Below are 14,555 nucleotides of genomic sequence, written 5' to 3'. Positions count from 1 at the left end.
TATTTATCTTTTTAATCTGGCTGTTTCTGAGTTATATCCTTTTGTGATAAACTGGTGCTCCAGTAAATAAACTGTTGTCCTTGAGCTCTGTGAGCTGTTGTGGGAAATTATTGAAGCCGAGGTAGGTTTGGGAACCGCCGTTGTACAGCTGCTGTACAATGAAACACAGGAGAGGGGTGCCTGGGTGGCTCAGCAGTTGAGTGTCTGCCTTCAGCTCAGGACATCATCCCAGGGTCTGGAGATCGAGTCCCATATTGGGCTCCCAGCGAGGAACCTGCTTCTCCCTCTATCTCTGCCAATCTCTCTGTGTCTCTCAGTAAATAAATTTTTAAAATCTTTAAAAAAAAATAAAAGACACAAACATAGGCGACAACCTGGACTTGAAGTTATTTAGCGTCAGGTGGTGGCAGCAGTCTTGTGGGACTGAGCCCTTGAGTCTGCTCCAACTCCTGGCAGTTAGTGTTTAGAACTGCTTGTGGAAGCCCACACATTTGGTGTCACAAATGTTGAAACTAGAAGTCAGTTTTTTGTTGTTGTAGTTGTTAAAGATTTTATTTATTTATTCATGAGAGAGAGAGAGAGAGAGAGGCAGAGACACAGGTAGAGGGAGAAGCAGGCTCCATGCAGGGAGCCCGATACGGGTTCGATCCCGGGTCTCCAGGGTCACGCCCTGGGCTGAAGGCTGAAGGGCTAAACCGCTGAGCCACCCGGGCTGCCCCAGAAGTCAGTTCTGTTTAATGTTCATATAGTTAGGTCATTTTGATGGATAGACCCTTTATCATTATTAAATATCCTTTATAGTAACATTTTTTGTTTTAAAGTCAGTTTTGTCTGATATGGTCACTCAAACTCTCTTATTCTTTGCCATGTCTTTCCTTTTTACTTTTAGCCTAATAGTGACTTTGAATCTAAATCATGTCTTTTATAGGCAGCATATAATTGAGTTTTGTTTTTATCCTCTGTCAATCTCTGCCTTTTGAGCAGAGGGCTTAGGCAATTTTTTAAAAAAAGATTGCATTTTATTTTATTTTTAAAGATTTTATTTATTCATGAGAAACACAGAGAGGCAGGAACATAGGCAAAGGGAGAAGCAGGCTGCATGCAGGAAGCCTGATGTGGGCCTCGATCCCAGGACTCTGGGGTCACACCCTGAGCCAAAAGCAGATGCTCAACTGCTGAGCCACCCAGGTGTGTCTTTAAAGATTTGTTTGAGAGACGGTGTGAAGGAGAGTGGGGGGAGCGGCAGAAGGAAGGAATCCCCACACACACTTCCCCACTGAACCCAGACCTGCCCTGCTGGATCCCACCATCCATGAGACCATGACCTGAGCCAAAACCGAGTCAGATGCTTAACCAGTTGAGCCACCCTGGTGTCCCTAAAGATTTTATTTTTAAGTACTCTCTGCACCCAGTGGGGACCTCGAACTCAACAATTCTGAGATCAGGAGTTGCCTGCTCCACTGATTGAGCCAGGCAGGCATCCTTTTGAATTCAGTTTATCAATTTTTTTTTTTTTTTCCCAGGAGGGTTGGGGTGCTTAGTCCATTGAAATGTAATTTCTGGGCAGCCTGGGTGGTTCAGCAGTTTAGCGCCACCTTCAGCCCAGGGCGGGATCCTGGAGACCCCGGATCAAGTCCCACGTTAGGCTCCCTGCATGGAGCCTGCTTCTTCTCCCTCTGCCTGTGTCTCTGCCTCCCTCTCTCTCCCCCCTCTCTGTGTTTCTCATGAATAAATAAAATCTTAACCAAATATTTTAAATTAAAAAAAATGTAATTTCTGATAAGGTAGAGTTGGTATATGCAATTACACGGTTTGTGTTCTGTTTTGTGTCTTTGTTCCTCAGGTTCTCCATTATTGTATTCTTTGCCTTAAGTTCTTCAGTTCTTTTCTCAGAGGCTGCCCTAGGGAATTTCAGTCACATCTAAACTGAAAACAGTCTAGTTTGGACTGATGCCAACTGCAGTTACATACAGAAACTTTGTTCCTATATGTGTCTGTTAATCCTCACTCTTTTTTTTTTTTTTTTTTTTTAAGGTGGAGGGGAGGTAGGGAGGGGGAAAGACAGGCAGAGGGAGAAGCAGGCTCCATGCAGGAAGACAGAAGTGGGACTCCATCTGCGTCTCTCCAGGATCATGCCCTGGGCCAAAGGTGGCGCTAAACTGCTGAGCCACCCAGGCTGCCCTATCCTCACTTCTATGCTTTGTCACAAATGACCTCTCCATTATGTTGTATGTCCATAAACGTGGATTTATAATTATTGCTTTATGTAGTTCTATTTTAATTCAGATAGAAAAAAAAGTTAGAAATAATGTGTGTTTATATTATCTTTTATTTACTGTAGTTAACTACCTTTTGTAATATCCTCAATTTGTTAACAATCTGTAGTGTCCTTTTACTTCAGCCTGAAGGCTTTTAGTATTTCTTGGAGGGCAGTTCTACTACCAGTGGATTCTCCCAGTTTTTATCTGAGAATGTCTTAATGCCCTTTTTGAAGCATAGTTCTGCTGGATATAGAATTCTCGGTTGACATTCTTTTTCTTCATGGGAATTTGTCATCTTATGCGTTCTGGCCTCTACAATGAATGAGAAGTCAGCTGTTTATTGTAATGAGACTCGTGTTATTTCTCTTAATGTTTTCAGGGTTTCCTCTTTGTCTTTGGCCTTTGACAGAAATGTGTAGGTGTAGATTTCCTTAATTTATTCTTTTTGGAATTCGTTGAACTTCTTGAATATGTAATATTTTTCATCCTTGAGAAGTTTTAGCCTTTATTTCCTCAATTTTTTTTCCCCTTCTTCTTTCTGGGCCTCCCATTATTATGTAAGCTGATACATTCCCATGGTATCCCACAGGTCTCATAGACACATAGACCTCATAGACACTGGCCTGTTTTTGTTTTTTTGTTGATGTTTTTTTAAAATATTTTTCAGACTGGGTATTTTCGATTTGCCTGTCTTCCCCCCTCCCCACCATCCCCCCTCCCCCAAGTAGGCTCTGCGTCTAGAGTAAAGCCTAATAAATTTGGGGCTTGAACTCACCACTCTGAGATCAAGAGTCAGAATACTCAACCAATTGAGCCACCCAGGCATCCCTTCAATTTGCCTAAGTTTGCTGATTTTTCTTCTGACTGTTTGAATCTACTTTTGAACCCTCTGGTGCATTTTTAATAGTTTTTATGTGTTTATTGATATTCTGTTTGGTGAGATATTGTTCTTGTGCTTTCTTTTAATTCTTTCAACATGATATTCTGTTTGTTTCTTTAGTTCTTTGAGCATATTTATTATAGTGGATTTAAAGTCTTAGTAAGTCCAGTTTCCTCAGGGATGGTTTGTATTGACTGCTTTTCCCTATCTTGTAGGGAGGGCATATACATTTGTGTTTCATTTCATGTCTCATAAATTCTTTTGTTGAAACCTAGACATTTTAAATAATGTGGCAACTGGATAACAGGTTACCTCCCTTTCCCAAGATTTGTTGGCTTTGCTATTTTTGCTGTCTATTTAGTGATTTTGTTAGTTTGCTAGGACTGGCATAATGGCTATCACAACCTGGGTGATCTAAACAACAGAATTTTTTGGCCTCATGATTCTGGAGGCTAGACATCTAAAATCAAAGTTGTCAGTAGGTTTGGTTCTTTCTGGGGCTGGGAGGAAAGGAAGTCTTTTAGGCCTCTCTCTGTCATTTGGAGATAGCTGTTGGAGATAACTGGTTTTGTCTCTGTGTGTGTTTCTAGATCTCCTCTTTATGAGAATAGTCAGATTAGGGCCTACCCTAATGACCTCATTTTAACTTGATTGTCTCTGTAAGGACCCTGTCTGCAAAAAACGTCACATAATGATGTACTGGGAATTAGAATTTCAACATATGAATTTGTTGGAGGGACATATTTCAACCCATAGCAGTGACTCTCCTAGACTATTCTGTGAAATCCAGATCAGAGATTTCCTGACCTAAACCAATATGTCTCCTAGCCTTTCCCAGTGGCCTCTAGCGCTGTAGTAGTGGACAGCTATATTTTAGCCTTTATTTCCCACTTGCACAGAGCTTCTGAGTCGATCGTGTGAGAGATTTGGGCCTTCTTGGGTCTTTCCTGGGCATGCATGTGGCCATCTAGATCCCCAGATAAGTTGGAGCTTTTCAGTGTCCTTTATGGGCATCACATTCTCTAGCTTTCCCCATTTATGTTTTCTGACCTGCCTCTTGCCTACCAGCTGGTATCCCAGCCTCAGGCAATTGCAATATGAAACAATTGCCACTGATTATTTTTGACAAATTTCCTGGGGAATTGGGCTGTTCTGAGTGAGCTCTGAGTTGGGTCATGCAAAGGCAAGTTTTAAAATGGGGCTTTTCAGGTGTGCCTGGGTAGCTCATTTGGTTGGATGTCTGCCTTCGGCTCAAGTCATGATCCCAGGGGCCTGGGATTGAGCCCCATGTCAGGCTCCCTGCTCAACAGGGAGTCCACTTCTCCCTCTTCTTCTGCTCCTGACCCCCCTCATGCTTGTTCTCTTGCATTCTCTCTCTCAAATAAATAAATAAAACCTAAAAAAAAAAATGGGACTTTTCTATAGAGCTGCCAGCGCCTGGGCCAGATAGCAATGGTTCTTTGGGGTTGGATTGTTGGGGAACCTTCGTGACTTTTTCAGTGGCTGTGAGGCTGCGGGTTCCTCAGGCTACCACAGAGCTGGGAAGAGGAGACAGGAATGGGTCAAGTTAAAATGCTACAAAGCTCATTGACTTGCCAAGATTCAGCCATTTTTCTTGAATAAATGCTTCTCAGATTGCCTTTTAATTTCCAGAATTTTGAAAAAGTTGATTCTGACAATTTTAGTCAGCATTCTTGTTGATTCTATGGAGGAACAAATTTTAGAGGTCCCTTATTCTGTCCCTCTGTAAGTGCTTCAGGATGCATTAAAATTTTTTTCTAATCTTTTTACACAGATGCTGTTATAAAATATGGTAAAGTGCCCATCACAGTGTTAAATGTGTTCCATGCTTCATTGTTGTAGATGAGCGACAGGTCACAAAGCCCATTCAGCAGACATAATCTCAAAAGGATTAGCTCCTCCAGGAAAAATCACATTTTCAGCCTAATTTCTAAATAACCCAACTGTGGAACAGTGGTGTTCAGGGAGGCTTCCAAGGCATGTTGGAGAACCTGTTACCAAGACCCCTCCTCACAGCCTGCCAGGGCCCTTAGGGTCTGTTGTCGTGCTTGATGATACGTGGGCTCTGTTGGTTGCACTGCACTGTCCTCTGATACAAGGTAGCAGAAGCTGGAAGGGTAACTGTGGTTCTGGTGCAAGGAGTCCACCTGTCCTGGGCCGAGGCCGCCTTTTAGGAGGATGGAATTTTGCTTTGTCCCAGCAGCTGATCTGAGCAGGCTTTGCTGTTGATCCCTGGTCGGGAGGGGGACAGGGGTGGGGGGACAAGGTTCTGACTAGTCTCAGCTTACCGGACCCACACCCCCTCACCTGTGGCTATTATTGGCTTGAGAAAGTTTTGACATGTTGAGATAATAGTAAATTCTCCAGGGTTAGTAGAACAGCAAGGGTTAGGAATGCCTTCCCTTGGCTTCAAGATAACATCCAAGACAGTCTCTATTTAGTGTTTTGGCTTCTAAGGTACCAGCATCTTGTTTGGTTGGTGGTTGAATCAATAAGCAGTTCAGTCCAGTTTTTAATCTAGAAGTCTCTGCTTGCTCTGTCTATGGTTACTTTAGTGTTTGGCACCATTGTATTTCCCTAAGCAGGGACCACCCAGTTTCATTCTGGTCAGCACGAGGACCCAGGGGTGCGTTCCATGCTCTCCCACCCTTGACAGGACATGTGTGTTGCAGAGTGGCCTGTTGCTCCAGTTCCTGCTCTGTCCTAGCTGCCCTTTGTAGTCCTTCCACCTGCATTGTGGCCTCCTCATATGTGACCATGCAGTGAGATGTGCACCTGGAGGGCTTCAGCCTTGCCCCAGACTGTACCACCAACCCTGTCGCTGCCTCACACTTGGTGATCAGAGGACACTTGGTGATTAGAGGCTGGTAGTTCCCTCATTTGTTGGAGGCGCATGGTTTTGATGATGACCGGCTGGCAGTCTTTGTGCTTGGTTCTTTCATCGTCCGCCTTTCTTCCTGCCCTGAATCTGTGAGGTCACTGGGGCTACAGCCTCTTCCTTGGAGCCTTTCCCATCTGGGCCTCTAATGAGGCATTTGCCTTAGGCATCTGCCATGACAAATGCTGTGGGTTTCTGGAATTTGTGCCTCAGGTTGTACTGAATAGTAGTTAAAATTCAGGCTCTGGCCATGTACTCTGGGGCTCTTCTGAAAAGTGAGGGATCTTTCCAGAAATTATCTCAGAATGTAGCCTGAGAAAGAATTTCCCAGGTGGAGGAGGCCACATGGGCAGCTTGGAAATCCCAGGTAAAAGTTCCCTCGTACATATAAGGGGCTTTTCAGTGCTGGTTCTCCAGTTCTCTAACACTAGTGAGGTATCTACAACTCTGCTCAGTTCTCACAATGTCTACGTGGTACTGGCTTAGTCCCACAAGACTGCACACACTTCACATTCCAGCCACAGATGGGGTGCCCAGGCCAACCACATTACCCAGCCTACTGCAGATTCATGGGTTCCCATGATTTCCCTCAGGCTCATTAATTTGCTTGAACTAGAACTTTTTTAGAATTTGCTCTCAGAACTCAGGGAAACACCTTATATTTACTGGTTTACTATAAAGGATACAAATGGACAGTCAGGTGAACAAGTCCTTAATCGTGTTTGGTCTTTCTAATGACCAGTCCCATCATAAAGGTCCCATCCTGAAACTACCAGGGTTCCCCACCTGCCCCTGCCCCTAGCCTTCTCATTGCCATAAACTCAGGTGAGGTCCAGAGGCTCTCTTAAATAACCAGAGCTATTCTTGTCTTTCAGGAAATTCTAAGGGTTTTTAGGAGCTCCATGCCAGGAACTCGATACAAGTACCAAATAAGAGTCCAGTGACCCAAAAATGTCCTCATCCTCTTTTTTCTCACTTGGAATTTAATTGTATATGTGCACGTATACACACACATTGTCTTTTTCCCTTGTTTAAAATTTTTAAAGATTTTATTTATCTATTCACGAGAGACACAGCTGCAGAGACTCAGGTGGAGGGAGAAGCAGGCTCCATGCAGGGAGCCTGATGTGGGACTTGATCCTGGGATTGCCAGGCAGACGTTCAACCGCTGAGCCACTCAGCTGTCCCCCTTGTTTTAAAATTTGTCAGAGAAAAAAGTAGCTTCTCTGTCAGGTTGGATGAGTTACAGCAGCACAATCCTGACTGATACGAATTGCTGTCTTGCTCCTAAAGAATTGTGACAGTGTTTGTATCACACTCTTCTGAGTAGCTCAGCAGGTGGTGACTTATCTCCCCCATGATGCTTCTCTGGAGGTGGGGGCAGCTTTTCCTTCTTGTGTGAGCTCCAGGTGTGGATGCTGGTTCTTTGGGAGTTCTTGCTGTGCACTGCTGTCCTTGAGACACAGTGACACAACGTCCACGCACAGTGGTGGCATGAATATAGAATGTCTGGAGTTTGAGAGCTGCCATGGAAGCAGAGGCTCAGGGCAAGGCGTGTTTGGTGTTCATTGAAAAGGCAAAAGCAGATGACCAGAACTGGCACCATGCCTCTTCATAAGATCTGGGGTGATTTCTTCTCAGTATGTTATTGCTTTTCAGATAGCTGTTGGAGGTGGTTGGTTCATGGTTATTCTAGAATTTACTTGTGAGTGATCTGTTGTTTTTGCCTTTTTATTTTTTTCCCCAATTTATTTTTTAATTTATAGAGAGTTACAGGTACTTTTTAGGAGTTTTGAAACGTGTATAGTTTTGTCACATAACCCACAGTACAGTCAAGCAGAACATTTTCAGATCTTCTCCCATCCCAGTTCTCTTCTTTTCACCTGGTAGGCGCTGAGCTGCCTCCCTAGGTTAGCCAGTTCCCAAATGTCTTAACAGTGGAGTTACAGGGCAGATGGCCTTAGAACCAGGCTCCAACTCAGTGATGCACCAACTGTTTTGGTGCCTGTGTCAGTGTTTGGGTCATTTTTGCTGCTGAGCATGCCCACCACAGGGCAGTGCTGGGTGTGTTCTTCCTTCTTGACTGAGGGGTGTTGGATGCATTTCCAGTTTTGGGTGGTTAGCGCTTGTTTGCTATGAGGCTGTCCAGGTTTCCATGTGAGCATAGATAAGCACCCAGGATGGCTTTGCTGGGCTATTCGGTAGCTGTGTGTTCAACTGGATGCCTTCGCACATCTGTAGGGAGCAGCATGTATGTGTGGGTCTGTCTCTGTGCTCAGTTCTGCCTCCTTGATCTGTGTCCTTTTTTTTTTTTTTTTTATAAATTAATTTTTATTGGTGTTCAATTTACCAACATACAGAATAACACCCAGTGCTCATCCCGTCAAGTGTACCCCTCAGTGCCCGTCACCCATTCACCCCCACCCCCCACCCTCCTCCCCCTCCACCACCCCTAGTTCATTTCCCAGAGTTAGAAGTCTTTATGTTCTGTCTCCCTTTCTGATATTTCTCACACATTTCTTCTCCCTTCCCTTATATTCCCTTTCGCTATTATTCATATTCCCCAAATGAATGAGAACATACACTGTTTGTCCTTCTCCGGTTACTGTGGCCAAGTTCAAAAAGGGTGTTGCCTGAGTTCTTCTCTGGGATTTTGATGGAATCTTGTCTCACATTTAGATCTTTCATCCATTTTGAGTTTATCTTTGTGTATGGTGCATGAGAGTGGTCCAGTTTCATTCTTCTGCATGTGGATGTCCAATTTTCCCAGCACCATTTATTGAAGAGACTGTCTTTCTTCTAGTGGATCGTCTTTCCTCCTTTATTGTATATTAGTTGAGCATAAAGTTCAGGGTCCACTTCTGGGTTCTCTGTTCTGTTCCATTGATCTATATGTCTGTTTTTGTGCCAGTACCACACTGTCTTGATGAACACAGCTTTGTAGTACAACCTGAAATCTGGCATTGTGATGCCCCCAGATATGGTTTTCTTTTTTTAAAATTCCCCTGGCTGTTTGGGGTCTTTTCTGATTCCACACAAATCTTAAAATAATTTGTTCTAAGTCTCTGAAGAAAGTCCATGGTATTTTGATAGGGATTGCATTATACGTGTAAATTGCCCTGGGTAACATTGACATTTTCACAATATTAATTCTGCCAATCCATGAGCATGGAATATTTTTCCATCTCTTTGTGTCTTCCTCAATTTCTTTCAGAAGTGTTCTGTAGTTTTTAGGGTATATTTTGAGAACCATTTGAATGGTAAATGGTTCTCCAACCTTTTATTTTCAGGTTGTAGGTGTCCTTCTGTCTAAAATGAGTCTCTTGTAGACAGCAAATAGATGGGTCCTGTTTTTTTATCCAGTCTGAAACTCTGCGCCTTTTGATGGGGTCATTAAGTCCATTCACGTTCAGAGTTACTTGAACTTCTTCTTAAAGGGGAGTTTTAAGAGTCCCCCTTAAAATTTCTTGCAGAGCTGGTTTGGAGGTCACATATTCTTTCAGTTCCTGCCTGTCTTGGAAGCTCTTTATCTCTCCTTCCATTTTGAATGAGAGCCTTGCTGGATAAAGTATTCTTGGTTGCATGTTCTTCTCATTTAGGACCCTGAATATATCCTGCCAGCCCTTTCTGGCCTGCCAGGTCTCTGTGGAGAGGTCTGCTGTTACCCTAATATTCCTCCCCATGAAAGTCAGGGACTTCTTGTCTCTTGCTGCTTTAAGGATCTTCTCTTTATCTTTGGAATTTGCAAGCTTCACTATTAGATGTCGAGGTGTTGAACGGTTTTTATTGATTTTAGGGGGGGATCTCTCTATTTCCTGGATCTGAATGCCTGTTTCCCTTCCCAGATTGGGAAAGTTTTCAGCTAGGATTTGTTCAAATACATATTCTGGCCCTCTGTCCCTTTCGGCGCCCTCGGGAACCCCAATTAAACGTAGGTTTTTCTTCCTTAGAGTGTCGTTCATTTCCCTTAATCTGTCTTCATGGTTCTTTAATTGTTTAATCTCTTTTTTCCTCAGTTTCCCTCTTTGCCATTAACTTGTCTTCTATGTCACTCACTCGTTCTTCCACCTCGTTAACCCTCGTCGTTAGGACTTCTAGTTTGGATTGCATCTCATTCAATTGATTTTTAATTTCTGCCTGATTGGATCTAAATTCTGCAGTCATGAAGTCTCGTGAGGCCTTAATGCTTTTTTCTAGAGCCACCAGTAGCTGTATAATGGTGCTTCTGAATTGGCTTTCTGACATTGAAGTGTAATCCAGATTTTGTAACTCTGTGGGAAAGAGGGCTGTTTCTGATTCTTTCTTTTGAAGTGAGGTTTTCCTTCTAGTCATTTTGCTCAGTGCAGAGTGGCCAAAAACAAGTTGTATTGGAACACGGGGGAGTATCACTGGTCCGTCCAGCTGGTCTTCTGGGGGAGGGGCCTGCTGTGCTGATTTTCAGGTGTCAGCACTTGGGGGAGCTGCTCTGCCCCTGCCTGCTGCAGGGCTCAGCGGGGGTTGTTTACCCCGTGGGACCCAGGGAGGAACAGCCGCAGTTGCTATGGCAACTCTGGAAGCCTGGATTCAGCCTCCGCAGGAACTACGGGGCTCTCGGCTCTCTATCCGCAGGGCCTGGAGGCTCCGGGGCGGGGCCGCTGATCTGCTCAGCTCGGGGCAGGAGCGTCCTTGCTGTCCTGGGCCCTCCCGGCCTCTGCCTGTCCCAGGGGGAGGCCGGATCCTGGGCTGTGTCCCGGCGCCCTGTGCTCCGGGGCCTGTGTTGTTGGATTCGCGCTCCCGCCCCGCAGCTCCCTCCCTGGAGCCGCTCCCGAGCCCCTCCGAGCTGCTCCGGCCCGCCTGCTCCGGCCCCGCCGTGCGCGCTGCAGCCCTTAGGGAGCTCGGTGCACTCTCCTGCGCTCGCAGGTGTCTGTTAGTGTCCCCGGGAGCCCGAGGGCATCCCCGCTCTCCTGGGTCCTGCTCCACCTCCCTGCGAGCCCCTTTCCGCCCGCCCGGGAAGGTTGGTGCAGCTCCTGCTCCTCCGGGACGGGGCTCTCCTGTCCTGGGGACACTCGCCCCGGCCTCAGCCCGGCTCCTCGCGGGGCCCCTCCCCCTCGGAGGCCTTTTGTTCCTTTATTTCTTTTTCCCCGTCTTCCTACCTTGATAGAAGCGCGAACTCTTCTCACTGTAGCATTCCAGCTGGTCTCTCTTTACATCTCAGGCCGAATTCGTAGATTTTCAGGATGGTTTGAAGGTTATCTAGGTAATTTGGTGGGGACAGGTGACTCGGGGACCCTACTCTTCCACCATCTTGCCCCTCCCTCCTTGATCTGTGTCCTTTCACCAATGTCACATCTTCTTGAGGACATAATTTTTTTTTTTTTTTAAAGATTGGTTTATTTAAGAGAGAGCAAGCCAGTGAGTGTGGTGGGGCAGAGGGAGAGAATCCCAAGCAGATTCCATTGAGTGTGTAGCCTTGTGTGGGGTCGATCTCAAGACCCTGAGATCATAAACCCAGGAGTCAAACGCTTAACCGACTGTGCCACCCAGGTGGCCCCGCTGACATGAAATCTTGAAATCAGTTAGTGTAAACCCTCTAACTTTGTTCTTTTTCAAAACTACTTTCCGTTATTCATGTTGCTTTGCCCTTCCATACAGAAACAGTATGTCAGTATGGAAAGTTCTGTTGGGATTCTGATTGGAATTGTGTTACATCTGTAGATAAATTCGGGGAAGATGGACTTCTAACAGTATTGCATCTTTCAGCTCACAAGCCCGGTATGTCTCCCCATTTAAAAAAAAATACTTATTTATTCATTCATGAAAGACACACAGAGAGAGGTAGAGATATAAGAGGGAGAAGCAAGCTCCCTGTGGGGAGCCTGATGCGGGACTTGATTCCAGTACCCCGGGATCACGCCCTGGGCGAAAGCAGACACTCAACCACTAAGCCACCCAGGCGTCCCTGTCTCCCCATTTATTGAGGTTTTCTTTCATGTCTTGTATTGCTGCTTGGTCATTTCCAGTGTGTAGATCCTGCACTCATTTCCTTAGATTTAGATGTAAGTATTTCCATACAGGTTTTGGAGCTATTGTGGGAAGCACTTTAGTTTCAGTCTTGACTGTGGATTGCTAATATAGAGAGATGGAATGTTCTGTCTGTATGTTGACTGTGTGTCTTCCAGCTTTGCAAACTGTGTTACTAGTTAATAGCCAGTAGTTTTTCTGGAGATTTCTTTGGAATTTCTGTGTACAGACCAGGTTGACTATGATTAAAGATGGTTTCCAATCTAGATGCCTTTTATTTCTTTTTCTTGGATGATGCTCTTACTGCAAGCTCCATTACACATTGAGCAGCATTGGGGAGAGTAGACATCCTAGTCTTGTTCCTGATCTTTGGCAGGAAGCACCCAGCCTCTGACCACTGAGTGTGAAGTCAGTTGTTGGTTTTTTGTCAGTACCTCTTAGGTCAAGGAAAGGTTCTTTTTCTGTTCTTGGTTTGTTGAGAGTTTTTATCATGGAAAGGGTGTTGCAGTGTGTCAAGTGTATCTGTATCTCTTGATATGATAAGGGTTTTTCAAACTTTTAAGTTGTTGATAATGAATTATGTTAATTGGTTTTTAGAAACTGCATTTCTGGGGTAAGTCCTCCTTGGGGACAGCATATATTTGCTTTTATGTATTGCTGGTTGTGAATTGCTAATATCATTGAGGATTTTGACACCTGTGTTCAAGGGAAGTCAGTTTGTTGTTTTCTTTTTGTCTGATATTAATAATGTGTTGCTACTAACATAAGATAAATTGGCAATTGTCTCTTCTTGAGGTTTTTGAAAGATTCTCTATAAGTGGTGTCATTTTTTTTCCCCCTTAAATGGTTGGCAGTTATCACCAATGAGGCAGGCCATCTGCACGTGGAGTTTTCTCTACAGGGAAGTTTTTTTTTTTTTCCTAGATTTATTTATTTATTTATGAGAGAGAGAGAGAGAGAGGCAGAGACACAGGAGGAGGGAGAAGCAGGCTCCATGCCGGGAGCCTGACGTGGGACTTGATCCCGGGACTCCAGGATTGCGCCCTGGGCCAAAGGCAGGCACCAAACCGCTGAGCCACCCAGGGATCCCCTACAGGGAAGTTTTAACTACAAATTCAACTTCCTGAATAGGGCAATTTGAGTAGTTTGCATTTTTCAAGGAATAGGTCCATTTTCTCTAAATTGTTGAATTTATGGGTGCTGGGCTGTCTGTGGTACTCCCTCAGGTTCCTTCAGTGTCTTAAGCACCGAGTATCCGGGCTTCTGCTGTACTGTCGTCTGTGGGTCATTTCTACCTTTTGTGCGGTGGTTCCTATATGCCCCTCGCAGGTTAACCATCAGCAACATGTGGCTGTGGCACCAGCGCAGGTAGTTGTGGTGTGGGTGTTTGCCAGCAGCTGTTGGATGTCTTTGGCTTCTGAGTGTGTGTGTGCCTCTGCTCTTTCAAGGAGGATCCTGGGCACACAGGTGGTTCTCCACCTCTCAGCTTGACCACAGGTCCACAGCCCAGGAGCTGGCTGCTGGTTAGAGACTGGGTTCTCATAGATTGGGTGAGAGAGCCAGTCACTGCCGATGCGTCAGCTACCGGCCAGCCATTGAGGACGGGTCTAGGACCTGACGTCTTGGTGAATAACTTTCCCTGGAAACTGATCCACGCTGGTATAGATATTTGGAAATGGAGGTATCTTGTGTGGACCTATTGGAAGACAATAACCAAATGAGGGCAGTTAGCTTTTCAGCTCACTAAAGTCTGCAATCTTCCTCAGAAATAGCACCTTGCTTTCCTTGACTCAGTCACAGTGAGTCTCTGCTGGAGAGAGAAGAACCCCTGCCTCCCTGCTCTGAGCAGCAGTGTTGTGTTCTTACAAGAAGAGGGAGGGAGATAGAAATAAAGGCCATGTGGAGATAGGAGTGATGCTGCCACAAACCAAGGAAAGCTTGGGGCCATCAGAACCTGAGAAAGTCAAGGAAGGATCTCCCTAAGAGGTTTCAAGGCGGGGATGCAGCCCCTTGACTCCTTGCTTTTGGACTTCTGGCCTCCAGAATTGTGAGAAAATAAGCCACCCACTTTGTGATACCTTGTTACAGTAGCCCCAGAAGCTCAGCAGGTGCCACCAGGGAGGTGGGCTATGCTGAGTGGGCTAGGCCGCCTCCATTCACTGGCGTGGCTTGGCAGAGGCCCAAGCATGGTTGGGGTCACAGCCACTTCCTGGCTGCTGCCTGCCTGCCTCTGTTGTATAGAATTTCCCTTTTTTCCCCCTAAATGGGTTATGTGGTTTCTCATGAATGCTTCTTAGTTGTTCTGTTCTCTGGTTGTAGTGACTGGTCTCAGAGCCAGGACAGGACAACTTTGTGTTTGAAACAGGAGCCAGACCAGGCCCTTTGCAGCCTTTAGGGAGCTTGCCATTTTTAGAGTCGTTTCTGTCTGACTTACCTTCTTTCCTATAATCTCACGATGATCTTCAATTTTTTTTTTCTAAGGTTGTCTGTCTTTAGATTTCTAATTGTCTGATCA

At 45.2% G+C, this 14,555-nt stretch overlaps 1 protein-coding gene across 1 annotated transcript in view; it reads left to right on the top strand.

Moving 5' to 3' along the window:
* DGCR8 (DGCR8 microprocessor complex subunit) overlaps positions 1 to 14,555 on the top strand; it is a 39,512-nt gene that overhangs the window by 19,228 nt on the left and 5,729 nt on the right. The gene's annotated exons all lie outside the window — the stretch shown is intronic.

This window comes from Nyctereutes procyonoides, unplaced genomic scaffold, assembly GCF_905146905.1.
Source record: "Nyctereutes procyonoides isolate TBG_1078 unplaced genomic scaffold, NYPRO_anot_genome, whole genome shotgun sequence".
NCBI classification, from domain to species: domain Eukaryota; kingdom Metazoa; phylum Chordata; class Mammalia; order Carnivora; family Canidae; genus Nyctereutes; species Nyctereutes procyonoides.
Note: the sequence above shows the minus strand (reverse complement) of the source record. Positions and strands in the feature narration are given on the sequence as shown.